Source organism: Leptodactylus fuscus, chromosome 6 (genome assembly GCF_031893055.1).
Source record: "Leptodactylus fuscus isolate aLepFus1 chromosome 6, aLepFus1.hap2, whole genome shotgun sequence".
In the NCBI taxonomy this organism is placed as follows: Eukaryota; Metazoa; Chordata; class Amphibia; order Anura; family Leptodactylidae; genus Leptodactylus; species Leptodactylus fuscus.
The window spans coordinates 161,627,726-161,654,923 of NC_134270.1; the positions used below are offsets into that span (position 1 = coordinate 161,627,726).

The 27,198-nt window shown below is 45.8% G+C and overlaps 1 protein-coding gene and 1 long non-coding RNA gene across 9 annotated transcripts in view; one reads left to right on the forward strand and one right to left on the reverse strand.

The window, feature by feature from the left end:
* The window catches only part of IGSF21 (immunoglobin superfamily member 21), a 421,781-nt gene that overhangs the window by 282,960 nt on the left and 111,623 nt on the right, over positions 1-27,198 (forward strand). The gene's annotated exons all lie outside the window — the stretch shown is intronic.
* On the reverse strand, positions 19,959-22,323 carry LOC142208939 (uncharacterized). 6 transcript variants are annotated; one of them, XR_012716921.1, is made up of 8 exons: positions 21,974-22,040; positions 21,614-21,828; positions 21,324-21,468; positions 21,036-21,178; positions 20,818-20,962; positions 20,674-20,744; positions 20,384-20,528; positions 19,959-20,310 (listed from the first exon to the last, which is right to left on the reverse strand). It is a non-coding gene; the product is annotated as an uncharacterized LOC142208939 (long non-coding RNA). The 6 variants fall into 6 exon arrangements; XR_012716920.1 differs by having other exon boundaries at positions 21,902-22,034; XR_012716925.1 differs by lacking the exons at positions 21,614-21,828; positions 21,974-22,040 and adding an exon at positions 22,276-22,323 and having other exon boundaries at positions 20,818-20,890; positions 21,108-21,178; positions 21,324-21,549.

Consider the following 27,198-nt stretch of genomic DNA (forward strand, 5'->3'; position numbering starts at 1 on the left):
CAAATCATCCCACAGATGTTCAATGATATTCAGGTCTGGGGACTGGGATGGCCATTCCAGAACATTGTAATTGTTCCTCTGCATGAATGCCTGAGGATTTGGAGCGGTGTTTTGGATCATTGTCTTGCTGAAATATCCATCCCCGGCGTAACTTCAACTTCGTCACTGATTCTTGAACATTATTCTCAAGAATCTGCTGATACTGAGCGGAATCCATGCGACTCTCAACTTTAACAAGATTCCCGATGCCGGCATTGGCCACATAGCCCCAAAGCATGATGGAACCTCCACCAAATTTTACAGTGGGTAGCATGTGTTTTTCTTGGAATGCTGTTTCTTTTTGGACGCCATGCATAACGCCTTTTTTTATAACCAAACAACTCAATTTTTGTTTCCAAAATGAAGCTGCCTTGTCCAAATGTGCTTTTTCATACCTCAGGCAACTCTATTTGTGGCGTACGTGCAGAAACGGCTTCTTTCTCATCACTCTCCCATACAGCTTCTATTTGTGCAAAGTGCGCTGTATAGTTGACCGATACACAGTGACACCATCTGCAGCAAGATGATGCTGCAGCTCTTTGGAGGTGGTCTGTGGATTGTCCTTGACTGTTCTCACCATTCTTCTTCTCTGCCTTTCTGATATTTTTCTTGGTCTGCCACTTCTGGGCTTAACAAGAACTGTCCCTGTGGTCTTCCATTTCCTTACTATGTTCCTCACAGTGGAAACTGACAGGTTAAATCTCTGAGACAACTTTTTGTATCCTTCCCCTGAACAACTATGTTGAACAATCTTTGTTTTCAGATCATTTGAGAGTTGTTATGAGTAGCCCATGATGCCACTCTTCAGAGGAGATTCAAATAGGAGATCAACTTGCAATTGGCCACCTTAAATACCTTTTCTTATGATTGGATACATCTGGCTATGAAGTTCAAAGCTCACTGAGGTTACAAAACCAATTTTGTGCTTCAGTAAGTCAGTAAAAAGTAGTTAGGGGAATTCAAATCAATAAAATGATAAGGGTGCCCATACATTTGCACCGGTCAAATTTTGGTTTAATGCATATTGCACATTTTCTGTTAGTACAATAAACCTCATTTCAATCCTGAAATATTACTGTGTCCATCAGTTATTAGATATATCAAACTGAAATGGCTGTTGCAAACACCAAAATATTTACAACAAAAAATGATTAAGATTAATAGGGGTGCCCAAACTTTTTCATAGGACTGTATACCCCCGATACCCGTTCCAACGGTGTGCCCCCCCCCACCTTCACCCCAGAAATACCCTGCAAGTCCCCTAGCAATAGAATTGGGGCTATATACACCCACTATTTTTGCTACTGCCATATAGTGCCATTGTCTCACTGGGAATTCAAAGAATATATTGGGGTTACATATCACTTCAATTCCAGGGAGAAGCTTGTCAGTGTAACGTGGCACTGACGGGCTCAATCGCCGCAACCCAGCTTTCCCAGGATCCTGAATGGAACACACTGACAGTGTATTCCCGTATACCCCATATATACCCCCCAAATCCCCGTTCCAACGGTGTGCCCCCCCACCTTCACCTCAGAAATACCCTGCAAGTCCCCTAGCAATAGAATTGGTGCTATATACACCCACAATTTTTGCTACTGGTATATAGTGCCATTGTCTGACTGGGAATTCAAAGGATATATTGGGGTTACGTGCACCCACAATTTTTGCTACTGGTATATAGTGCCATTGTCTCACTGGGAATTCAAAGAATATATTGGGGTTATGTGCACCCACAATTTTTGCTACTGGTATATAGTGCCATTGTCTGACTGGGAATTCAAAGAATATATGGGGGTTACGTGCACCCACAATTTTTGCTACTGGTATATAGTGCCATTGTCTCACTGGGAATTCAAAGAATATATGGGGGTTACGTGCACCCACAATTTTTGCTACTGGTATATAGTGCCATTGTCTCACTGGGAATTCAAAGAATATATGGGGGTTATGTGCACCCACAATTTTTGCTACTGCTATATAGTTCCAGTTTCTGACTGGTAATTCAAAGAATATATTGGGGTTACGTGCACCCACAATTTTTGCTACTGGTATATAGTGCCATTGCCTGACTGGGAATTCAAAGAATATATGGGGGTTACGTGCACCCACAATTTTTGCTACTGGTATATAGTGCCATTGTCTGACTGGGAATTCAAAGAATATATGGGGGTTACGTGCACCCACAATTTTTGCTACTGGTATATAGTGCCATTGTCTGACTGGGAATTCAAAGAATATATTGGGGTTATGTGCACCCACAATTTTTGCTACTGGTATATAGTGCCATTGTCTCACTGGGAATTCCACAAATAATTTGGGGATTCATTCACCCTACATCTCAGGCTCTTGCCATATTCACCCAGGTTGTCAGTGCTGCACCAGCTCGTTCCCAGACAGCTCGGCCCGAAAAACACGTTACCTATATAGAGGATTTGGACAATGAAGACAACATGTTCTAAATCTAATGTCTGCACCTTCTCCAGAATTAAAATAAAGGCAGCGTTTAACTTTCAAATAGCACTGCACAAAGGAAGAGCTTATCAGCTTGTCTCATGACATGCTACTGAAAAGTGTCATTTGTGTATCTTAATGTAAATATAGTTGTATAAGCTTTTTGGGTTTTAGGCACTGCCAAGTTATTTATTACCACCCGCTCCCTTATAATGATGATGACGCCAAAGTCACTGTGGGTGTTCAGAGCTCACAGCTTCGGTTGACATTTGTCTTGCTCTCTGTCGGTACCAGCTGTCTTTTTGGATACTGTAAAGTTATGTTGACTTTATTAACAGCTATAGAAGCTTTAGCCAGGTTGTGACGGTGTGTAACCCTAACAACACTAAGTGGGATACACATTAATAGTCAGTCTATGTACGCTAAACGTATCACTGAAGTAATTTTTTTTCCCTCTCCCCTAATATAAGAAAGGAACAGACATTAGACCTAGACCGGGGTTCGAGGCTTGTAAAAATCCAGTATTATTTGTTCTTCATGATGTGAAATATGTGTTGAAAAGCAACCCAAGATGAAGTCAGCCATGTGTGCCAGTGTGTTACTTGGCATGCCTTTGCTGGCCCCAACTGTAAGGGTCACTCTCCATTTCCTCCATTTTCCACTCCCCTTCACACCATTTGTGGTGAAGCAATGGGATGCACTGAAGTGCACCCTCTAGCCTCGTGTGGGACAGGGACATCAGATGCCACTCCAACCCCCTCGTCTTCCTCCGCCAGCCAACGGTGCGAAGATGAGAGGAGTGTGCTCTGAATGTTTTCTGCCTAGCAGAGGCTAGTTCTCACTTACGAAAATGGCCCCACTTTGACCTGTATATCAGGCACAATGGTGTAGGTTTCAAAGAAACATGGCACCAACAAGTTGGAAAACGTGGGCCATGCGTGGACCGTGTTTGAGTCTGGCAAGCTCCAGATCTGCTACCAGGTTCCAGCCATTATCACAGGCGCAAAAATGCCAGGCCCCAGGTGTAGCAGGGAAAAAAAAATGCCATCTCAGCCAGGATGGCATCCCTGACCTCGGAGGCACTGTGCTGTCTGTCCCCCAAGCTGATCAGTTTCAGCACGGCCTGCTGACATCTCCCCATGCCAGTGTTACAGTGTTTTCCGCTAGTAGCTGGGGTGGAGGTTGCAGCATCGTAGGGTTTCAGTCTACTCCTGCCATGAATTTTGGCCTGGGAGAGGAGATAGGCCACCCCAGTTTGCACCCGGGGACCAGACTCCACCACATTCACCCTGCCTGTCATTAAAGATAAGCACTGCAGCATCCCTGACCACAGGCGCTTGTCCATGTGTTGGTGGTCAAGTGGACCTCGCAGCAAAGCGCAGAGCTCTGGGCCCGACTGATGTTATGGGACACATGCAGGCGCAAGGCAGGGACTGCACACCAAGAGAAGTAGTAACGGCTAGGCCCAGCATAGGGAGGTGCCCCAGCTGCCATCTGCTGACGGAAGGCCTGGGTCTCCAGAAGCATAAACAAACACCAACATCTCCAGGGCCAGCAGTTTATCGATGAGGCTGTTAAAGGCTTGGGCATGGGGGTGGGTTGTGTTGTACTTCTGCCTGCAATGAAAAGCTTGGGAAATGTGGAGTGGCTGGGAAGAGGCGCATGATGGTGCAGGCCAAAAGGGCGCATGAGGGTGAACTCCCCAATGTGTCAGAGATAGGTGTGTATGTATCCTTGCATCATATACTTGCACCATATTTGGCTTTGGAAGTTAATTTTGTGCCAAAAAGTGGTTAAGACAGCGATCCCTCAGCTACTCCCGTTACACTGTCTATTGAAGTTACCATCTGTGGAAGTGGACCACCACTTGTAAGATCACAAAGGAAGCAGGCAAGAGATGTGCAGTGCAGAAAAAAAGATGAGAAAATAAGTGTAGGCTGTAGAGCACAGAGGGATCGGAGAGGACAGAGCTGGTGTCGGCCAGGTATTCCCACAACATGCGTCTATACTTGTCCCTCCTGGTGACACTAGGCCCCTGAGTGGCAGTAATTTGTCCAGGGGGGCCATTAACGTGTTCCAGACCTAGGAATAAGTCTTCCAACAGGGTAGAGTTTTGCATGCCTTTGCTTCTACCCACTGTTTTTGCTGCTTAGCTTCCCTCTACATCTACACTGCTTTAGCCCCTAAACATCACCCCAGTTTATGCCTTTGCTTCTACCCAGGTTTTTTGTTGATTTAGCTTCCCTCTACATCTACACATGATATGTTTAGTGCCAGCAGTGTGGAGACGTCGCACAACAGCCGTTGTTCCAGCAGGTACAGGCGTTGTAGGAGTGCATAGAGGCTAGCAGCGGCAACTATAGACTTTAAAAACTATCCGCACAAGCGCCACACTTTCACCAGTAGCTCAGGAACATTGGGGTACCTTTTTAAAATGATTAGCAGCAATGAGTTAAAAACGTGGCCCAGGCATGGAATATGTTGCAGGCTACCAAGCTACAGAGCCGATCCCAGGTTACGGCCATTATCACACATGACAACATGCCTGGGCCCAAGTGCAGTGGCAAAAACCACATTGCCGTCTCATCGAGGATGGCATGACTCACTTTGTAGGCAGTGTGCTGTCTGGCCCCCAAGCTGATGAGCTTCAGCACGGCCTGCTGACGTCTCCCCACACCAGTGTTGCAGCGTTTCCAGCTCGTAGCTGGGGTCAATTTAACAGCGGAGGAGGGTGGCGTTTCAGCCCTCCTCCCAGGAATGTTGTGTGGGGAGACAAGTCAGGCCACCACATTTTGCGACCCGGTCCATGCCTCAACTACATTCAACCACTGTGCCCAAATTGAAAGGTAGCGTCCCTGTCCGCATGCACTTGTCCATTCGTAACTGGTCACATGGAACTTTAGGGCTAAGCGCTGAATTTAGGGACCGCCTAATGTTTGGGGGAAAGTGCTGGTGTGGACGGCACAGTGCGGTGGCGCAGTAGACACTCTGCCCAAAAAGGGCAGAGTGTCCCCCAGCCGGGATTCCAACATCTCCTGGGCCAGATTTCTTGAGATGAGGCCGTTGAAGCCTTGGGCATGTGGGTGGGTTGCGCTGTACTTTAGCATGAAATGAAAGGCTTGGGAGATGGGGAGTTGCTGGGAAGAGGCGCATGATGGCGCAGGCAAAAGGAGAAATGGCAGGAAAAGGTGAGGATGAGGGTGAACTCCCCAAAGTGTCAGAGGCAGATGTGGAGGTGTCCTGGCTGCTGGTCTGGACTGCAGCGCCAGCCCTGTCAACAGTGGAAGAGGCAGTGGCCGCCAGGCCAAACGACGATTATCCTGCGCTTGCTCTCACCCACTGAGCCCAGGGCTTGCCTTCCAAATGATGGCACCCGCAAGAGGTGGTGAGATTCCTCTCTGCAGATCTCCAACCCATCTTGGACTTGCAAATTGCACTAAATTTGTCATGTAACTGACATGTATATGATGAGTCTATCCATTGTCTGTTCATTTTGGTGAAAGTCAGCCTGTCAGCTGACAGACAGCTGTGCTTGTTAGTGATGATGCCACCGGCTGCTTGTACCCCCAGTTTTTGCTGCTTAGCTTGCCTCCACATCCACACTGCTTTTGCCCCTACACATCACCCCTATCCATGCCTGTGCCTCTAGCCATAAGTCTGCCACCCATGGAAACTCATGGTGCAGAAAGTGAGGGAGCTGACTCTGAGGAACCCTTGGGTTTTGTAGCTGGTACTCCATCAAAGGTCTCTGCTGCTCACACACCCTGCTCAACATACGGTATCTAGGGTTAGATCGTGTGGTGACCTCGCACAACAGTAGGTGCTTCAGGCAGATGTAGGCCTTGCTGGAGTGTATTGCGGCTAGCTCCAGGTACTGTAGACTTGGGAAAGTGGGTGTCCAAGTGCCGCACTTTCACCCTTAGCTCAGCTAATTTGGGGTATGTTTTTAAAAATCATTGCACCACTACATTGAACACGTGGGCCAGGCATGGAACGTGTTGGAGGCTGGCAAGCTCCAGAGCCCTCCAACAAGACAAAAAAGCCTGGCCCCAGGGGCAGCGGGGATAAACAAATTGCCATCTCATCCAGGATGGCATCCCTGACCTCAGAGGCAGTGTGCTGTCCGTCTCCCAAGCTGATGAGCTTCAGCCCAGCCTGCTGACGTCTCCCCACACCAGTGTTGCAGCGTTTTCAGCTCGTAGCTGGGGTCAATCTAACAGCGGAGGAGGAGGAGGGTGGTGTTTCAGCCCTCCTCCCAGGAATGTTTTGTGGGGAGACAAGTCAGGAAAATTCTTGAAACAGGGGAGAGTTTTGCATCTTTGCCCTTGCTGCCTATGGATATCCCTTTGCCTCTAGCCACCATTTTCCCTGCTTTGCTTGCCTCCACATCCACACTGCTTTTGCCCCTAGACATCACCCCAGTCCATGCCTTAGCTTGTACCCCCAGTTTTTCCTGCTTAGCTTGCCTCCACATCCACACTGCTTTTGCCCCTAGACATCACCCCAGTCCATGCCTTAGCTTGTACCCCCAGTTTTTCCTGCTTAGCTTGCCTCCACATCCACACTGCTTTTGCCCCTAGACATCACCCCAGTCCATGCCTTAGCTTGTACCCCCAGTTTTTCCTGCTTAGCTTGCCTCCACATCCACACTGCTTTTGCCCCTAGACATCACCCCAGTCCATGCCTTAGCTTGTACCCCCAGTTTTTCCTGCTTAGCTTGCCTCCACATCCACACTGCTTTTGCCCCTAGACATCATCCCTATCCATGCCTCTGCCCCTAGCCATAACTCTGCCACCCCTGGAAACTCATGGTGCAGAAACTTTGGTTGCTGACTTTGAGGAACCCTTGGGTTTTGTAGATGGAACTCCATCAAAGGTCTGTGCAGCTCACACACCCTGCTCAAGATATGGTATTGTAGGGTTTCAGCGTGTGTGAATGACGGACAACAGCCTGTGTTTGGACAGATGTAGGCCTTGCTAGAGTGTTTTTAGGCTAGCAGCGACTCCTGTGCACTTGCAACAGTGGGCGCACAAGCGCCGCATTTTCAACAGTAGCTTCGGTACATTTGGGTATGTTTTCAAAAAACTTTGCACCACTAGGTTAGACGTGGGCCAAACATGGAACATGTTGGAGGCTGGCAAGCTCCAGAGCAGCTACCAGGTTCCAGCCATTATCACAGGCGTAAAAATGCCAGGCCCCAGGTGTAGCAGGGAAAAAAAAATGCCATCTCAGCCAGGATGGCATCCCTGACCTCGGAGGCACTGTGCTGTCTGTCCCCCAAGCTGATGAGCTTCAGCACCGCCTGCTGACGTCTCCCCACACCAGTGTTTTAGCGTTTGCCGCTAGTAGCTGGGGTGGAGGTTGCAGCGTCGTAGGGTTTCAGTCTACTCCTGCCATGAATTTTGGCCTGGGAGAGGAGATAGGGTACCTCAGTTTGCACCCCGGGACCAGACTCCACCACATTCACCCTGCCTGTCCTTAAAGATAAGCAGCATCCCTGACCACAGGCGCTTGTCCAAGTGTCGGTGGTCAAGTGGACCTTGCAGCAAAGCGCGGAACTAAGGGCCCACCTGATGTTGAGTGACACGTGCTGGTGCAAGGCGGGGACGCCACACCGGGAGAAGTTGTGACGGCTAGGGACGGCATAGTGAGGTGCCACAGTTGCCATCAGGTCCGAGAAGGCGGGAGTTTCAACAAGCCGGAACGCCAACCTCTCCTGGGCCAGCAGTTTAGCGATGTTGGCGTTCTAGGCTTGCGTGGGTCGGTGGTTAGCGGTGTATTTCTGCCGGCGCTCCAATGTCTGAGAGATGGTGGGTTGTTATAAAGAAGCGCCTGATGGTGCCTTTGATGGTGCAGGAGAAGGAGATAAGACAGAAACAGGGGAGGATGAGGGAGAAGTCAACAAAGTGGCGGAGGCAGATGAAGTGATGTCCTGGCTCGTCCTCTGGAGTGCATCACCAGCACTGTGAGCAGAGGCAGTGGCATGAACGGCGGGCGACGTTTGTCCTGCCGTTGCTGCCTGCCACTGATTCCATTGCTTGGATTCCAAATGACGGTGCATTGAAGTGGTGGACAGGTTGCTCTTCTCAGGGCCCCTACTTGATTTCGAGAGGCAAATTGTGTAGACGACACTATATCTGTCCTCGGCGCATTCCTTGAAAAAACTCTACACCTTCAAGAAACGTGCCCTCGATGGGGGAGTTTTTCTGGGCTGGGTACAAAAGGGAACATCTTCGGACATTCCGGGTCTGGCCTGGCTTCGGCAAAGCAGCTGACCTCTGCCTCTGGACATGTCTCTGCCTCTAGCTACCCTTTTTGGTGCTGCACTTGCCTCAACATCCACACTACTTTCCCAGCTTGACATCCGCCTTGTCCAGGTGGGGTCGGTGTCCTCGTCGTCCACCACCTCCTCTTCCAACTCCTGTCTCACCTCCTCCTCCTGCACAATGCGCATGTCAACTGGCTGCCCTGACAGCAACTGCGTCTCATCGTCGTCGATGAGGGTGGGTTGCTGGTCATCCGCCACCAAATCGACCGGAGATGGAATGGAGGAGACTCTAGTGTTTGAGCATCTGGACACAGATACTCGTCTGTTAGGTCCGTGGAATCGCGAAATGGAGGGGCAGGTTGCGGTACAGTCAAAGGAAGGGAGAACAGCTCTGGGGAGCAGGGACAGTTGGGGTTATTGTTCTGGGAAGATTGGGAATTTTGGGTGGAAGGAGGACAAGACTGTTGGCTAAGAGGAGGTAGAGGCTGACTGGCTGGTGGACAATGTGCTTTAAGCGTTATCCGACAGCCATTGCAAGACCTGTTCCTGGTTCTCGGGCCTACTAATCTTTGTACCATTCAGCCTAGTTAATGTGGAACTTTTGTGCAAAGCGCAGAACTTAGGGCCCGCCTGATATTAAGGGACACACGCTGGTACAAGGCTCAACTCACCCTAAGTGCCAAAAACACTGCTGGTGCAAGGCTCTACTCATGCCAAGGGCCTCAATCTCTGCTGGTAGCTCAGCTTAAGGTCCTGTAACTTTGTTTGGAAGGGCTCATGTTAAGGGCTAGAAAAGTGAATTTTGGAAGGTCTTACCACATCACACACACACACACACACACACACACACACACACACTCAAAATGACAGTTAAGGGTGAGGGCTTTTGGAATTCCCATTGCCTATTCCATTTGTGGTTGTCATGGGGAACGTGATTTAAAGGGGTGGTTGTTACTGTTTGTTGAGCTTAAATTGGGGTTTGTGTCCATCCATTTGGGGAGTAAAGAAGGTTTCCAGGTATTTTCCCACTTTGATAGAGGTTTTTTTGAATGTGGAAAGTGTGTAGTTGTTAGGCTGTGATGTTGGGGTAATAGAGGGTCTTTGGTGTGTTAGATGCCCCCAGACATGCTTCCCCTGCTGTCCCAGTGTCATTCCAGAGGTGTTGGCATCATTTCCTGGGGTGTCATAGTGGACTTGGTGACCCTCCAGACACGGATTTGGGTTTCCCCCTTAACGAGTATATGTTCCCCATAGACTATAATGGGGTTCGAAACCCGTTCGAACACACGAACATTGAGCGGCTGTTCGAATCGAATTTCGAACCTCGAACATTTTAGTGTTCGCTCATCTCTAGTTAGTATAGTTTACACCAATGTGTTTATTTAGGACCTTTGCTCCATTCTTATAGCAGTCAGCCTTTTATCCCTATGATAATGAGTAGAATTGGGCTCCCGGAAAAAAGAAGCGAGATGCTCATTCTTCAGGCCATTTCGCCTTGCGATATTGACCTGAAGACACTCCCTCCTCCGGGCTAGGCCCATTCATTGGGCCTAATCCGGAGCAGAGTGCGCTGGCTTTCAGTCACGGTTTCCTGGGTTTTTGTCTAGAGCCTCAGGTTCCGGTCCAAAAATCCCTGTCTGAACTTACCCTTAGGGGCATTTCTCTGGGCTTTACTATCTGCTGCTCCTAACTGTCGACTAACTCTTAGTATTAGTTAGCTGACTGTCGCAACATTCACCATACTATTACAGCTGATGGCAGGTCTTTAATTATGGCAGCTGCTTAGGGGCTCAGTGACTACCATAGCAGCTGAGCCCCCGCTGTATTATACAGTGGAGACCCTGCGGCAATACCCGCGATCAGTGCCCACACTGATCACAGGCATAATCCTATAGATGCCTCAGTCCCACACATTAGGTATCTCTGCATCCTAAACCTACAAACTTAGAAAAATATTTATTCCATAAAGTGAATGCTATATTAAAGGGATTCTACCATTAAAACCTCTTTTTTTGTGGATAAGACGTCGGAATAGCCTTTAGAAAGGCTATTCATCTCTTACCTTTAGATGTGATCTCCGCCACGCCGTTCCTTAGAAATACCACTTTTTACCGGTATGCAAATTAGTTCTCTCGCAGCGAGGTTTGCAGGCCCCAGTGCTGAAAATGCCATGGAGGTGTCCCCACTGCTGCTCGAGAACACAATCCTGCGACGCCTCTATCTTCGGCTGGATCCTCCCCTTCTCTGTTGTCTTCCTCCTGCTTCACCTCCGACGCCTGCGCAGTTGGCTCTGCCAGTGAGACACTAGTAGAGCCGACTGCGCATGCCGACCGGCGGCCATTTTTGGGAGGCCGCTCTTGCTCTTGTAGTTCAATGCAGGAGCGGCCCCCCAAAAATGGCCGCCGGCAGGCATTCGCACTCGGCTCTGCTGGTGTCTCGCTGGCAGAGCCAACTGCGCAGGCGCCGGAGGTGACGCAGGAGGAAGATGACACAAAAGGGGAGGATTCAGCTGAAGATAGAGGTGTCGCAGGATCGTGTTCTCGAGCTTCAGTGGGGACGCCCCCATCGCATTTTCAGCGCTGGGACCGCCGCCCCCATCGCTGCAAGAGAACTAACTTGCATACCGGTAAAAACCGGTATTTCTAAGGAACGGCGCGGCGGAGATCACATCTAAAGGTAAGAGACGAATAGCCTTTCTAAAGGCTATTCCGATGTCTTAGCCACAAAAAAGAGGTTTTAATGGTAGAATCCCTTTAAATTGTGCTAATACCAAGTACAATTTATCCCACAAAAATGAAGTGCTGATACGCCCCTGTGAACAGAAAACTAGAAAAGTTCTGGCTTTTGGAAGGCGCTCAAGACAGGAAGTGAAAAACAAACATTGAAAAATGGCCGCAGCGGGAAGGGGTTAAGAACCCGGTGCTACTGATGGATGTGGTGATGGCGTTGTCTTGCTAAACATAGGCTTTGGATGTACGGATAGTCCTGTGAGGCATTCATCTAAATAACTGTACAATCGTCTTGTGTTTTTTTTGCCTTGATGGACGAAGGTTATTGATGTTTTCCTGGCAATAGAAAGGTTTCATATTTTAACTAAAAGCCAATATGGCAGAATGCTATTTTTCATTTGTATTAGGAGAAACTTTGTAGAAAGTAATTCTGGTGAGTCAGAAGTGACCTTGTGCCAGCGGCATCCAGTGCTCTGTGTGTTACTGGAAATGTCTTAATGGATTAGAGGGACACGCTCCATTACGGGCCTTTCATAATTGAATAATTGTAGTCACCGCTCACAGATGTGACAAAATAAAGTTTACACACAATAAAGATACATTTATGTTTTCCCACTTTGGATGTGTCGGTTACATTGTATCCAAAGCAACAATGCTAAAAGTTCTCTGTGTATGTGTGAGTGATGAGCCTGCCCCGCCACTGTCCCCTTGACCGCTGGAGAGATCACAGTACGAGCTTTCAAGCTGCAGAACAGTACGGGCCAGAATTACAATCAGGACACTATGTGCTTTTGCATTTGGTGAATTAGACGATTTTTGGATTTGATTTTGATATTTTTTTTTATTTTCATTGAAGTCAGAAAAATTTAAAGGGATCCTATCATTTAAACACTTTTTTTTTTCTAGCTGACATGTCGGAATAGCCTTAATAAAGGCTATTCGTCTCCTACCTTTATCAGCCGTCTCCGGCCCACCGTTCGGTAGAAATACCAGTTTTTACCAATATCCAAATGAGTTATTTTGCAGCACTGGGGGCGGGCCTCAGCGCTCAGACAGCACTGGGGGCGTCCCCAATGCTGCGAGAGAACTCTCTCCAGCAATGCCTCTATTTATGGAGAACAGGAGTGTACTGCGCATGCGCGCGTAAGAGGCCTCCAAAAAAATGGCTTGTGCACTCGGCTTTGCCTGGGTCCCGATGGCAAAGCTGACTGCGCATGCGCTGAAGAGGCAGTTGCTGTTGAAGACGGAGGCATCGCTGGAGAGAGTTCTCTGGCAGCATTGGGGACGCCCCCAGTGCTGTCTGAGCGCTGTGGCCCGTCCCCAGTGCTGTGAAAGAACTAATTTGCATACCGGTATTTCTGCCGAACGGCGGGCCGGAGGCGACTGATAAAGGTAGGAGATTTTACAATCATTCCAAGGTAAATCCCATCCACACACTGCAGAAAAAATTGTGCACTGGATAAGTTGCGAATTACGGTTTTGGAAATTGCAGCATGTCAATTATACCTACGGAAAATGGAGGCAGTTTCCATATAGGTATAATGCGGACTTTCTGCAGGAAAAACTATCATGCCTTGCCAACGTGGTCCCACACTGCTCTATGTGTAGCTTTAACCTAAGGCTGCATTCACACTTGCATTGGAGTCTCTGCTGCAGAATCTGCTTAAAATCAGCAGAGAGAAAAGTCCTGCAAGGAGAACTTTCCTCACCACTGGTTTCAGTATTAAACCGGTGGAAACCCAGCGGACCCCATTATAATCTATGGGGTAAACAGGTTTCCAGAGGTAAATGCGTTTTCAGCAGATAGAGTCTCCGTCTTTTGGGTCCTCATGCAGACCTGCAGGGCGGAAATTCGAACGCTATTGTGAACCTAGCGTAATACTCTAGCCTGAGTCGGAGACTGGCATGGTGACCTCTCGGACAGCACAACTTTCCTGACTGTTTATATTGAAATTAAAATGCATTGCAAAAAATCGTCATTTCTTTTGCAGGCTACATAGAGTAGCCTGCAAAAGAAAATCATTGCAGACAGGCCTAGGAGACTTTAAAAGGCTATCGGCTGTCATGCCAACGTGATGTCGGCCCCCATGCACTACTGGGGAAATGGCGCCTCAGTCAGCTTTGACCGAGGTGCCAGAAGAGTTAATGCTCGTGATCAGTGTGGGCACCGATCGTGGGCATTAGTACCAGGCATCTGCTGTGTAAAACAGCAGACACCAGGTGGCTTTGGCGACCTCCCAACTCTCGAGCGGCCGCCATAGTTAAACACCTGGCATCCGCCATACTAGTACGGTGGATGTCAAGAAGGGGTTAATAGATTTAACCCTTTCTGTGCAATTCTGCACTTCTATATTCTTTGCCTTGTTTTTCTCCCTGCTTTCACTAAGGTATGGAGGGGGTCGCCTCTTGTATGAAGCAGAGAGGCTGGAGGACACTTCAATCAGATATATGCAGAATCCTAGAGTTCTAGGTCATATGAAAGGTGTGATTCACATCTGTAATATGACAACAAGATCACAGTTCTATATTATTTCCAGAGATATCACTAATATTTAATGTAACATTTATATGCCGATGCTCCTAATCCTGGTGATAACTCTGGAAATACTACAAGTAGTGATCTTGGTTTCATATAAAAGCTGAGAATCTTCTCTTTCATACGGCACCAGAACCACCATTGTAGGTTTTACAATACCAGAGATATAGACGTAGCAGAATGAACTTGGAAAGTGCTTTTCCAAGGACTTTGTATTGTTTTTGTTGCCTTTTGTGATCAGATAAGACACTTTAGCAGTTCAGGCTGACTTTGCTACATCTGATACCTGTCTGACTATCAGCCCTCCCTCCTCGCCTCAGTCTCCCCGCAGTATACAAGAGTCCGAACATCCAGACGTAATTGAAAGTAGTGTATAGCTCTCAATATAGAAATATGGGAAAGAATAAGAAAAAGTACAGGAATGCACATAAAGAAACCAAAATCCATGAATAAAACGTATTAGTGACACAAATACTGCCAGAAAATCAAAAGTCATTCTTCAAAGGAACACAACGAAACATAGAAAATGTATCAAAAATGATCCCAGGTACATTATTTTTATTTCTCTCCTTTGATTCTATTTTATATAAAAAGAAATCTTCTCCCAGGAACTTGGTCGTGTTTCCTCCTCCTTCTCATTGTCTTATGTCAGGCTGTAAGACAACTGGCTGGAGCAGGACAAAAAGATTGTTAAGCCCCGCCCCTTTGGTTGTTTTCTGGCCAAAGATGGAGCAGAACAAGAATGTTTACATCAAGATGATGCAGAAAATACTACAAGACTGAGGAGAGATAGACTATGTATAGTGCTCAATGTCCAGGACATTCATATTGATGACATAGAATAGCGCCATTCACTTTGCAGTGGTCTAGCATGGTACTGCAGCTTTCTTTATTAAAGTGGTTGCAATCCTAGGCTTGGGCACAGTGAATAGAGCTAAACTATCGACACTGCGGTGCCCCTATCAGTCAGCTGGTACCAAGTCCCTGGCTTATCAATATAAAAACCCTGATTAACCCCTTGGACTGAGGCCCCATGTTGCAGAAATGCAGTGGTTTTATTTTTTGCAGATTTTGAGCCAAAGTCAGGAGTGGATTGAGCAGAAGGGAATCATCTAAGAGCTTCCTTTATATTCTCTATTCCTTCTCTAGCCACTCCTGTCCTTGGCTCAAAAAAATGCTGCAACAAAAAACACAGTGTTTCCCCAACGTGAGCCTCAGGCCTCATTCACATCTGCATTGGTATTCCGTTCGAGGGAATCTGCATGGGGATGCCCCTGAACGGAATACCAAATACATTTGCAAGTGGTGCCAGTGAAAGCACATGGACCCCATAAACTATAATGGGGTCCGTGTGCTTGCAGTGAGAACATGCGGACAGGAAAGTACTTCACAATCTACTTTCTTGTCCGCATGATTCGTGCGGGGATCTCGCGGCAAGCACACGGACCCCAATATAGTCTATGGGGTCCGTGTGCTTCACTGTACATTGTTAGCAAATGAGTTTGGTAGTCCGAACGAGGGGTCAGGCTAAAAATTTATAGCATGGGGTCCAGATGCTAAAATACAGCCATACTGATAAACCTAGAAATACAAGGCATATTAGAGTGGGTATAAGCGGGCACAGTTGTAGTACTTTGATCTGCCACCTGGTTGTATTAGACACAGGTTCCTTATCCCGGAGACATCTTTCGCTCGGTGGAGAACGGTTCCCACTTGTTTTTTTTCATTCTTCGCTTCAGCTACGATTTTTTTCTTTAGGCCGAGAGAACCCGACACGGAAACTAGTTTTAGATTAGGGAAAAAGTTGGAAATGTTGCCTGACTGTCGCAGCGGAGGAGTCAATGGCGTCCCGGGGGCTACGTGTCCTGTTGTTATAGCAACAGGATCAGAGTGTGATGTTTGTATAGTGTGATGGTACATGGCCCTGCATGTGCTTAATGTCAAGTCAATGACCAGAGAAAGAGCGGCCGCCAGGTACAATGCCGGGCTCAACCTTTTAGCTCCGCGGTACAGCACGGCCTCCTGCAGACTCTGCTCAGGCTAATGCTAGGCTGGTAAACAGGAGCCGGGCAGTCTGATATTACTGAAGGCTTATTGTCCTCCGCTCATAATAAGAGTGGCAAGTCATTATAACACCTTATAGGGAAATAATAATCTACTATGCTGACATAAGGGATAAGATGTATGTCTGAGATCTGCTGCTCCTTCCCTCCACCATACCTGATCCTGCCGAGACTCAGCTCCTGTGTAGTAACAACGCTGAAATGAAATCTCACAGTTTAGATAATCCCGGATAATAGGATGTTTACACTTCATAAATAAGATTGAATCCAAGCATATTATCAATTTATTATATTTACCCATAAGGCTACGTGTCCTGATTGAAAAAACCTAGTTAACATACCAATAAAGATACATGATAAATAGATTTCTCCTTGTACTGATCCTGAGTTATATCCTGTATTATACTCCAGAGCTGCGCTCACTATTCTGCTGGTACAGTCACTGTGTACATATATTACATTACTTATCCTGTACTGATCCTGAGTTACTTCCTGTATTATACTCCAGAGCTGCACTCACTATTCTGCTGGTACAGTCACTGTGTACATACATTACATTACTTATCCTGTACTGATCCTGAGTTACATCCTGTATTATACTCCAGAGCTGCGCTCACTATTCTGCTGGTACAGTCACTGTGTACATACATTACATTACTTATCCTGTACTGATCCTGAGTTACATCCTGTATTATACTCCAGAGCTGCGCTCACTATTCTGCTGGTACAGTCACTGTGTACATACATTACATTACTTATCCTGTACTGATCCTGAGTTACATCCTGTATTATACTCCAGAGCTGCACTCACTATTCTGCTGGTGCAGTCACTGTGTACATACATTACATTACTTATCCTGTACTGATCCTGAGTTACATCCTGTATTATACTCCAGAGCTGCACTCACTATTCTGCTGGTACAGTCACTGTGTACATACATTACATTACTTATCCTGTACTGATCCTGAGTTACATCCTGTATTATACTCCAGAGCTGCACTCACTATTCTGCTGGTGCAGTCACTGTGTACATACATTACAATACTTATCCTGTACTGATCCTGAGTTACATCCTGAATTATACTCCAGAGCTGCGCTCACTATTCTGCTGATACAGTCACTGTGTACATACATTACATTACTTATCCTGTACTGATCCTGAGTTACATCCTGTATTATATTCCAGAGCTGCACTCACTATTCTGCTGGTACAGTCACTGTGCACATACATTACATTACTGATCCTGAGTTACATCCTGTATTATACTCCAGAGCTGCACTCACTATTCTGCTGGTACAGTCACTGTGTACATACATTACATTACTTATCCTATACTGATCCTGAGTTACATCCTGTATTATACTCCAGAGCTGCACTCACTATTCTGCTGGTACAGTCACTGTGTATATACATTACATTACTTATCCTGTACTGATCCTGAGTTACATCCTGTATTATACTCCAGAGCTGCGCTCACTATTCTGCTGGTGCAGTCACTGTGTACATACATTACTTATCCTGTACTGATCCTGAGTTACATCCTGTATTATACTCCAGAGCTGCGCTCACTATTCTGCTGATACAGTCACTGTGTACATACATTACATTACTTATCCTATACTGATCCTGAGTTACATCCTGTATTATACTCCAGAGCTGCACTCACTATTCTGCTGGTACAGTCACTGTGTATATACATTACATTACTTATCCTGTACTGATCCTGAGTTACATCCTGTATTATACTCCAGAGCTGTGCTCACTATTCTGCTGGTACAGTCACTGTGTACATACATTACATTACTTATCCTGTACTGATCCTGAGTTACATCCTGTATTATACTCCAGGGCTGCGCTCACTATTCTGCTGGTGCAGTCACTGTGTACATACATTACATTACTTATCCTGTACTGATCCTGAGTTACATCCTGTATTATACTCCAGAGCTGCGCTCCCTATTCTGCTGGTACAGTCACTGTGTACATACATTACATTACTTATCCTGTACTGATCCTGAGTTACATCCTGTATTATACTCCAGAGCTGCACTCACTATTCTGCTGGTGCAGTCACTGTGTACATACATTACATTACTTATCCTGTACTGATCCTGAGTTACATCCTGTATTATATTCCAGAGCTGCACTCACTATTCTGCTGGTGCAGTCACTGTGTACATACATTACATTACTGATCCTGAGTTACATCCTGTATTATACTCCAGAGCTGCACTCACTATTCTGCTGGTACAGTCACTGTGTACATACATTACATTACTTATCCTGTACTGATCCTGAGTTACATCCTGTATTATACTCCAGAGCTGTGCTCACTATTCTGCTGGTACAGTCATTGTGTACGTACATTACATTACTTATCCTGTATTATACTCCAGAGCTGCGCTCACTATTCTGCTGGTACAGTCACTGTGTACATACATTACATTACTTATCCTGTACTGATCCTGAGTTACATCCTGTATTATACTGATAAGGTCAGTGCTCTGTTTATGAATAGTTGACCAATAACTGTCGTCATCCTAATTAATTAGCCTGAGTGCCAGGCGGTAAAGAAGTCACACCACTCTATGTGTTGGTATTGGTTCCTCTCTCAGCTAAGCAATCTGTGCTGACTCACTTTTATTTAGGACCACGGGGGTTAAATAGTAGCAGAGAAAGTAAGAGAGATAACAACAATTTAAGTTTTCATAATTATTCCTGATTGGTATGATACATCTCAATCTAACAGGAAAAGTTTAAGAATTTCCATATATCTCCAGCTCCTCCCGATCCTGCGTGGTGACCTTGGGGATCTGTCTTCTGGCAGCAAGCCAAGGATTTGTTTTTTCTTGCACCCATCCCGGATGCAGGCGCCATCTTATCATATAACATTATACCAGTTTCAGGCATAAGCAGCTATATCTAACATTCAGCTTTTAAGGATAACAATGTTTTTCATACATTACATGATTATAACCATCACAATACTTCAAAGCTGCACTCACGGTTCGGCTGCCTGTTTAGTCTATTTTGACATGTCTGTGCTAATTCTCACCAGTTTTTTTGTCACGACCAAGTCAGGACCAGTGTGGCATCCATATTTTTTGATGACTTTCAATGCTTTCTCTAGCAAGAATCCTGATAATAGGAGACAATGTTATTGCAAGTGTCATGGCCACCCCCTCGGCTGCTTCTAATGTTAGATTCTGAGATTTTCATCTACTTTAAATTGCTGAAAGCAAGACTCAGGATGCGTGGTGTCTCACAATGCTAAAAATACCGCAGGAATCCAGTTCTCCGGATTGTGCACGGTTCCCAGGGCACAAAGGTGCAGTTGTGATGAATGACGGATATCTTTCTCATCTTTGCCTACAAAAAGAAAATAGATGATTCACGTGCAGCGTAATCCTTTTTACATATTTATTTATGCAAAATACATATTCAGTTACATATGCATCCAGGAGAGGCTCTCAATCACAGGCTGCAGCTCATACAGGCGCTGAATGATCGTCGTGGCCTGAGGGGGGAACTTTCTCACGCTCTCCCTGGAAAATGAAATCCACAGAAACACATTTATCAAACCCTGACTTGATCATCTGTAATAAGAGGCTTTATTGTAACTGCAGAGCTCACAACTGTTCTGTAATAGCCTCACTTGTAGCATTTACTGGCAGGTCCTGTGGGCAGAGCTCTCCATACACCCGGGGTCCAGTGTATACAGGGGGGCAAAGACAACCAGAACTATTGTCCCCAAACTTATCAAGAGTCAGTCCTGGCCACAAATCAGACAGGTTGTCAACTACTAAGTTATCACTGTGCTATCTGTGGTGTTACATAGGACTGCAGGTGACATCTACTACATTACCTGTACTCAGAGAGTTATCACTGTGTTATCTGTGGTGTTACATAGGACTGCATGTGACATCTACTACATTACCTGTACTCAGAGAGTTATCACTGTGTGTTATCTGTGGTGTTACATAGGACTGCAGGTGACATCTACTACATTATCTGTACTCAGAGAGTTATCACTGTGTTATCTGTGGTGTTACATAGGACTGCAGGTGACATCTACTACATTATCTGTACTCAGAGAGTTATCGCTGTGTTATCTGTGGTGTTACATAGGACTGCAGGTGACATCTACTACATTACCTGTACTCAGAGAGTTATCACTGTGTTATCTGTGGTGTTACATAGGACTGCAGGTGACATCTACTACATTACCTGTACTCAGAGAGTTATCACTGTGTTATCTGTGGTGTTACATAGGACTGCATGTGACATCTACTACATTACCTGTACTCAGAGAGTTATCACTGTGTGTTATCTGTGGTGTTACATAGGACTGCAGGTGACATCTACTACATTATCTGTACTCAGAGAGTTATCGCTGTGTTATCTGTGGTGTTACATAGGACTGCAGGTGACATCTACTACATTACCTGTACTCAGAGAGTTATCACTGTGTTATCTGTAGTGTTACATAGGACTGCAGGTGACATCTACTACATTACCTGTACTCAGAGAGTTATCACTGTGTTATCTGTGGTGTTACATAGGACTGCAGGTGACATCTACTACATTATCTGTACTCAGAGAGTTATCACTGTGTTATCTGTGGTGTTACATAGGACTGCAGGTGACATCTACTACATTACCTGTACTCAGAGAGTTATCACTGTGTTATCTGTGGTGTTACATAGGACTGCATGTGACATCTACTACATTACCTGTACTCAGAGAGTTATCACTGTGTGTTATCTGTGGTGTTACATAGGACTGCAGGTGACATCTACTACATTATCTGTACTCAGAGAGTTATCGCTGTGTTATCTGTGGTGTTACATAGGACTGCAGGTGACATCTACTACATTACCTGTACTCAGAGAGTTATCACTGTGTTATCTGTAGTGTTACATAGGACTGCAGGTGACATCTACTACATTACCTGTACTCAGAGAGTTATCACTGTGTTATCTGTGGTGTTACATAGGACTGCAGGTGACATCTACTACATTATCTGTACTCAGAGAGTTATCACTGTGTTATCTGTGGTGTTACATAGGACTGCCGGTGACATCTACTACATTACCTGTACTCAGAGAGTTATCACTGTGTTATCTGTAGTGTTACATAGGACTGCAGGTGACATCTACTACATTACCTGTACTCAGAGAGTTATCACTGTGTTACCTGTGGTGTTACATAGGACTGCAGGTGACATCTACTACATTACCTGTACTCAGAGAGTTATCACTGTGTGTTATCTGTGGTGTTACATAGGACTGCAGGTGACATCTACTACATTATCTGTACTCAGAGAGTTATCACTGTGTTATCTGTGGTGTTACATAGGACTGCAGGTGACATCTACTCCATTATCTTTACTCAGAGAGTTATCACTGTGTTATCTGTGGTGTTACATAGGACTGCAGGTGACATCTACTACATTACCTGTACTCAGAGAGTTATCACTGTGTTATCTGTAGTGTTACATAGGACTGCAGGTGACATCTACTACATTATCTGTACTCAGAGAGTTATCACTGTGTTATCTGTGGTGTTACATAGGACTGCAGGTGACATCTACTACATTACCTGTACTCAGAGAGTTATCACTGTGTTATCTGTGGTGTTACATAGGACTGCAGGTGACATCTACTACATTATCTGTACTCAGAGAGTTATCACTGTGTTATCTGTGGTGTTACATAGGACTGCAGGTGACATCTACTACATTACCTGTACTCAGAGAGTTATCACTGTGTTATCTGTAGTGTTACATAGGACTGCAGGTGACATCTACTACATTACCTGTACTCAGAGAGTTATCACTGTGTTATCTGTGGTGTTACATAGGACTGCGGGTGACATCTACTACATTATCTGTACTCAGAGAGTTATCACTGTGTTATCTGTGGTGTTACATAGGACTGCAGGTGACATCTACTACATTACCTGTACTCAGAGAGTTATCACTGTGTTATCTGTAGTGTTACATAGGACTGCAGGTGACATCTACTACATTATCTGTACTCAGAGAGTTATCACTGTGTTATCTGTGGTGTTACATAGGACTGCAGGTGACATCTACTACATTATCTGTACTCAGAGAGTTATCACTGTGTTATCTGTGGTGTTACATAGGACTGCAGGTGACATCTACTACATTATCTGTACTCAGAGAGTTATCACTGTGTTATCTGTGGTGTTACATAGGACTGCCGGTCCCTCCTACCCCATTATGTGTCTGCAGGATGCTGTTACAGATGTGTAGCCTGTTAGCAGTCAGATTTAGGATTTATGCCTCCCCTGTGTTGGGTATAGGGGGGTATTGCTCGGATCATTAGGAGGGCTCTATCACTGGATGTGTAATCAGCTCATTAATGGCCGGTTATATAAAGCCTCCCGGAGAGTCAGGTAACCCGGCACCAGCGCTCCACCGGGGAGACGATTAATGACCCAGATTACAGTAGAAGAAGTGTCGGGTTATAGCTGTGCAGGTAATGCTGAGAGATTACAGTGGAGGGGACGGGGCTCATCATTTGTGTTGCAGAATGTGAGTCAAGGCTCATTTGTCCTTCTAAATAATGCTCCGTCCCCCTCCCCTTATTAGCTCTCAGGAGGGGCGGCCTCCTCCCTCTCCATCTCCCATACTTTATTAGCATGGAGATATTAGGTTTATTATTCTGCTCTCATAGACTCTTTCTGTAAGATATATGTGATCACCTCCGAGTAGAGAAACTGCCTGATATTGTCTCCAGTAGCCATAATACAAAGCCCCCGGGACATCACATGACATTGATTGTAATGTTCTTCTCCTTTGGGCTCTATAAGGGGGCGCTGAAGCCACGTCATAATCCTCCCCCTCACAATGGTGGTCTATGTAGACCGCCAGGTTACTTTTTTCTTTGAGCGGCAACAGGAAAAAGGAAGCGAGCTGCCCTTTCTTCAGGCGGACTCTGTGGCTGATTCACCCCCGGCGTCCGCCTGGCGGCAGCACCCTCCAGACTAGGCCCATTCATTAGAGCCTACTCCGGATGGGGAAGCCGCGACTGTCACTCTTGGGACCAAAATCCGCCAATCCGTTCCCCGTGTGAACAGGGCCTAAGACACCAGGGCCCAAATGGGAATCCAGCAGTCCCTGCGACTGCTCCCCTTGGTATGGTATTGTGTATATGTCTCCATACCAATTTTATACCACTTTTCTCTTTGCATTTTTTAAGTGGGTTTGGGGATGAAAACCCTGTTTTCTAGATGTGAACCTAGCCTTATATTGCAGCATTTATCACACCTGCCTAGAACTTATACTCAGTACTGTATATGTGTACAAAGGAAATAAATAAAGCAGTCTCCTCCATTTGCTGACAGATTATATCTTGTCTGATAGTGTTTGGCCCTTTTTCTTCTTCCTCTGCTCCAGACCACCATGACAACTTCTCCTGACAATAACTGCACAGCTCTCTGGTCAGACATCTTTGATTTTTCGCTTTTCTTTATGGAGAAACAGGGTACTGTCTCCCCACATGAGGCCCACAAAGCAAAAGTGCCCCTAAAATAATGGAATGGGCATCTCATGTCACCTGTATCCTATGGGTCGGTACGATTTTGAGGATACCAAATCTATAGTTTTATTTTATAGTTTTTAGTTCTATAGTTTTAATTTATAGCTTTCTTTACCCCTTAAAAAATACAAAACTTTGCAAAAAAATATAAAAAGTTCTTTTGACTCCCGGATCTTTTTTTTAGATTTCTGATGCATCGGGTCTCTTTGTTGGTGGGTCTGGTTATATTATTTTGGGGAATGTCTATTACTTTGGTCACTTTGGTCTCTTTTTTATTTTTCCTCACTACCACATGGTAATGGTATGGAAATGTTGGTAGACCGGGTGTTTTTAGACACAGCGATGATATGTGTGTTTTTTACTTTTTTAAAATTTGTTATATTTTTGTTCTAGGGAAAGGGAGGTGATTTGAATTTTTAATTCCTTAATTTTTTTAAAATTTTTTTAGTGTAATTATTAGACCCCCTAGGGGTCTCGAACCCCAGGGCGTCTCATCCCTAATGCAATGTATTACAATGCTAATGCATTGCAAATCACCGGCAATTCAAGAGGCTTCGTGGAGCCATGGCAACTGATTGCCAACCTGGGGATCGGCAATCCTCCTCTAAATGGTGAGGAAATGATGCCTTGGTCAACTATGACTGATGCACCGGGGGCCTTAGTGTCCGGGATCAGTGCAGGCCACCAGATCTAAAAACTTGACATGTGCTGTACTATTACACTGGAAGCTGGTTCAATGCATACTCATCTGACCCATTCCCACAATGAATATATCCTCCCAGGCCTCTTCCATGCTGTCGTGACATTAGCACGGTGCAGGTTACATCAGCACACAAAGGTTCCCATACTTAGTAGCCTGTGGGTCTAAAGGCTCATGGGTCTGGGTGCAACAGTCCAGCTTGGGCCCATCATCCTTACTGCACCCCAACACCCAACCTCCCCCTGACACAGAGGAATAACGTCCGGGTGACATGTGTAATGGCACCCCTACCTATAGGGTGGCATTTAGAATAGTGCTAGATTTTATGGGGCAGAGAGATCTTTGGTGCCCCATGGACTGCTGGGACCTATAACACACCTAAAGCCATAAATAAGGTAAGGCCGCCCCCTAAAACCCCAAATAACACAGACACCATCATATTTTGGATTGGCCACAGCTTTATTTAAATTAATCTTAACACAACTTACAGTAAATATTTAACCGAATTTGACCGAACAATCAATTCTGCATTTCCTCCATGTCCCTGTTGACTTTGATCTTCATCATTACGGCAACTGTTGACCACTTGTAGACCGCTTGTGTTCCTTCCAGGGACATCGATCAGGTGCAAGGGCGACATAGGGTAGCGATTGCTACCTCTGCATCCCCTACAGTTACCTCCCTGACTTTGACATAGCCCAGAGGTAAGCAACCCTTGGCACTCCAACTGTTGTAAAACTACAACTCCCAGCATGTATACTTGCTTTGCAGTTCTTGGAAGTGAATGGAGCATGTTGGGAGTTGTAGTTTCAAAGGTTGCTGATCCCTGACATAGCCTGTAGTCTGCAGGAGGAAATCACAAGTGCCAAGATGTTTCCCTGGCGTGCCCCGGCACTGTGACACCTCTGCTGATACCTGCTTTAAGGTTTTATTAATCTCCTGTGAAACCTTCCACCCCTCCAAACCCCACTGGTGCTTTATAACCCCATACACCCCCTCCTGCGATCCATCTCGTACACCCCCCTCCCCAATCTCTCCATATCTGGTTTGAGTGCTTAGTTAATTACCTGCTCTCATTGACCTTAATAACCAGCTACAGAAACCAATTGTAAAAGCTTTTCATTCTCCTATATAGAAAATCTCGGCGAGTTTAAGGGTCATTAGGAATGTTCAATTAGAGGGAGCTGCTGTAATTAGTTTCCTTGCCTTGTGTCGTGGCACAGTAGGATGTTTGTAGCTTCACATTCATCTAGCAGCGGCATCGCTGAGGATTCCCTAATGTTAAATGTCTTCTCCAAGCAAAATGTCTTGATGATTCCCTTCAATCAGCTCGGGAAGCTGTAACTCAGCGCAGGGCAGAAATAATATTGTTTTAATGTGGCCCTCGCTTCTCTACAGTCATTACAGCCTTGAATTTTTCATCACTTTGGGACAAACTCAAGGTCTTCATCTCCGGTAAACATGCAGAGATTCCAACAGCGGGGCCAAGATAAATTGCCACTAATAGAAGGGAGACGTAAGCCAGATCAATTCATTATGGAAGGAGTTGCTGGTTTACAGAGCGAGTGCAGCTCTCAGACTGATCGAGGACAATATTTCATAGGCAGCTGCCAGATCCAGCTCCTAATACCTAGACAACGTCCAAGGGACAACTTCTGTCCTTTATAAGACTCCAGGACTTCACTTATTGAAGAACCAAGATGTCTTCAGCCAAACTTACTGATGAAAGAGTCACATCGCTGTAGAATACAGAGCTAAAACCCCCAGAACCTACAATGTGATAAAGAATAGGGTATGGTGGGGTATTCCCATATTAAGGTATGACATAACGCTTGGATGCAACCATTGTATGATGGTTGCAATCCTAATCCTTTAGACCTCCATGTCTTTTACCTGGCTAACCAGATATACAGTAGACTGACAATGGACCCATTCATTTCCTTCATTGCATTGTGGGTGGACAGAGTGCAAACGTGCAGGGAAAATCAGGACTTCTGTAGACTGTAGGTTGTAATGCCGACAACTTGCGGACTCTCCTGGCTCTAGTGTCCACCTGCTAAACTCCTGTACTATGTTCTGGCCCTGTGCTCCTAGCCACCCGTGTTGGCCTCTGTCCCCCTATCCTCACGTGTCCTCCTTCTCCTTTGTCCTAATTCTTATAGGGAGCACCCACCTCAGTGTGTGCACCAATAATTATGTTTTCGGCCAGTCCCTGATGGTCATGTCCTATTTAAGTCAATTGGGCCCTGTACCCCGAGCCTCAGTAATAAGGTTCTTGTACACCAAACTCCGTTTAAGTACGCCTGATACCTGAGCTGTCCTGACCAGTGTTTTAACTCTTGGCTTGTTCCTGATTCTGTTCCTCTGTTCTGTCTGATACTTGTTTCTGACCCCTTGCCTTGTATCTGACCGCTAATCCACATTGCCACATGTCATAACCATTTGCTCATACTGACCACTGAACCAAAGCTACCTGCTCTGATCATCTGTCTGGACCTGACCATTCCCTGAGCCACCTTTTACCAATACTGGGACCACCTAAAAAGCAGAGGCCTGTCAGATTCCCCGTTGCAATGGCCATAGTCAAACTGGTTTGGTAGCATAGTGGGTAGAGTTGAGCGATCGGGAAAGATCAGATCCCAATCGGCGATCGGGAAAATTTCACGATCGTGATCTAGATTGGCTGGAAAATGATCGGAAATCAGATTTTGAAATCTCAAGATCGGCTCAACCCTAAAAGTGACTTTTCCCATAGAGAAGCATTGACTAGGGTCGGATCCCGATCGGCGATCGAGCAAATTTCACGATCGGGATCGGCTGGAGAATGATCGGAAATCG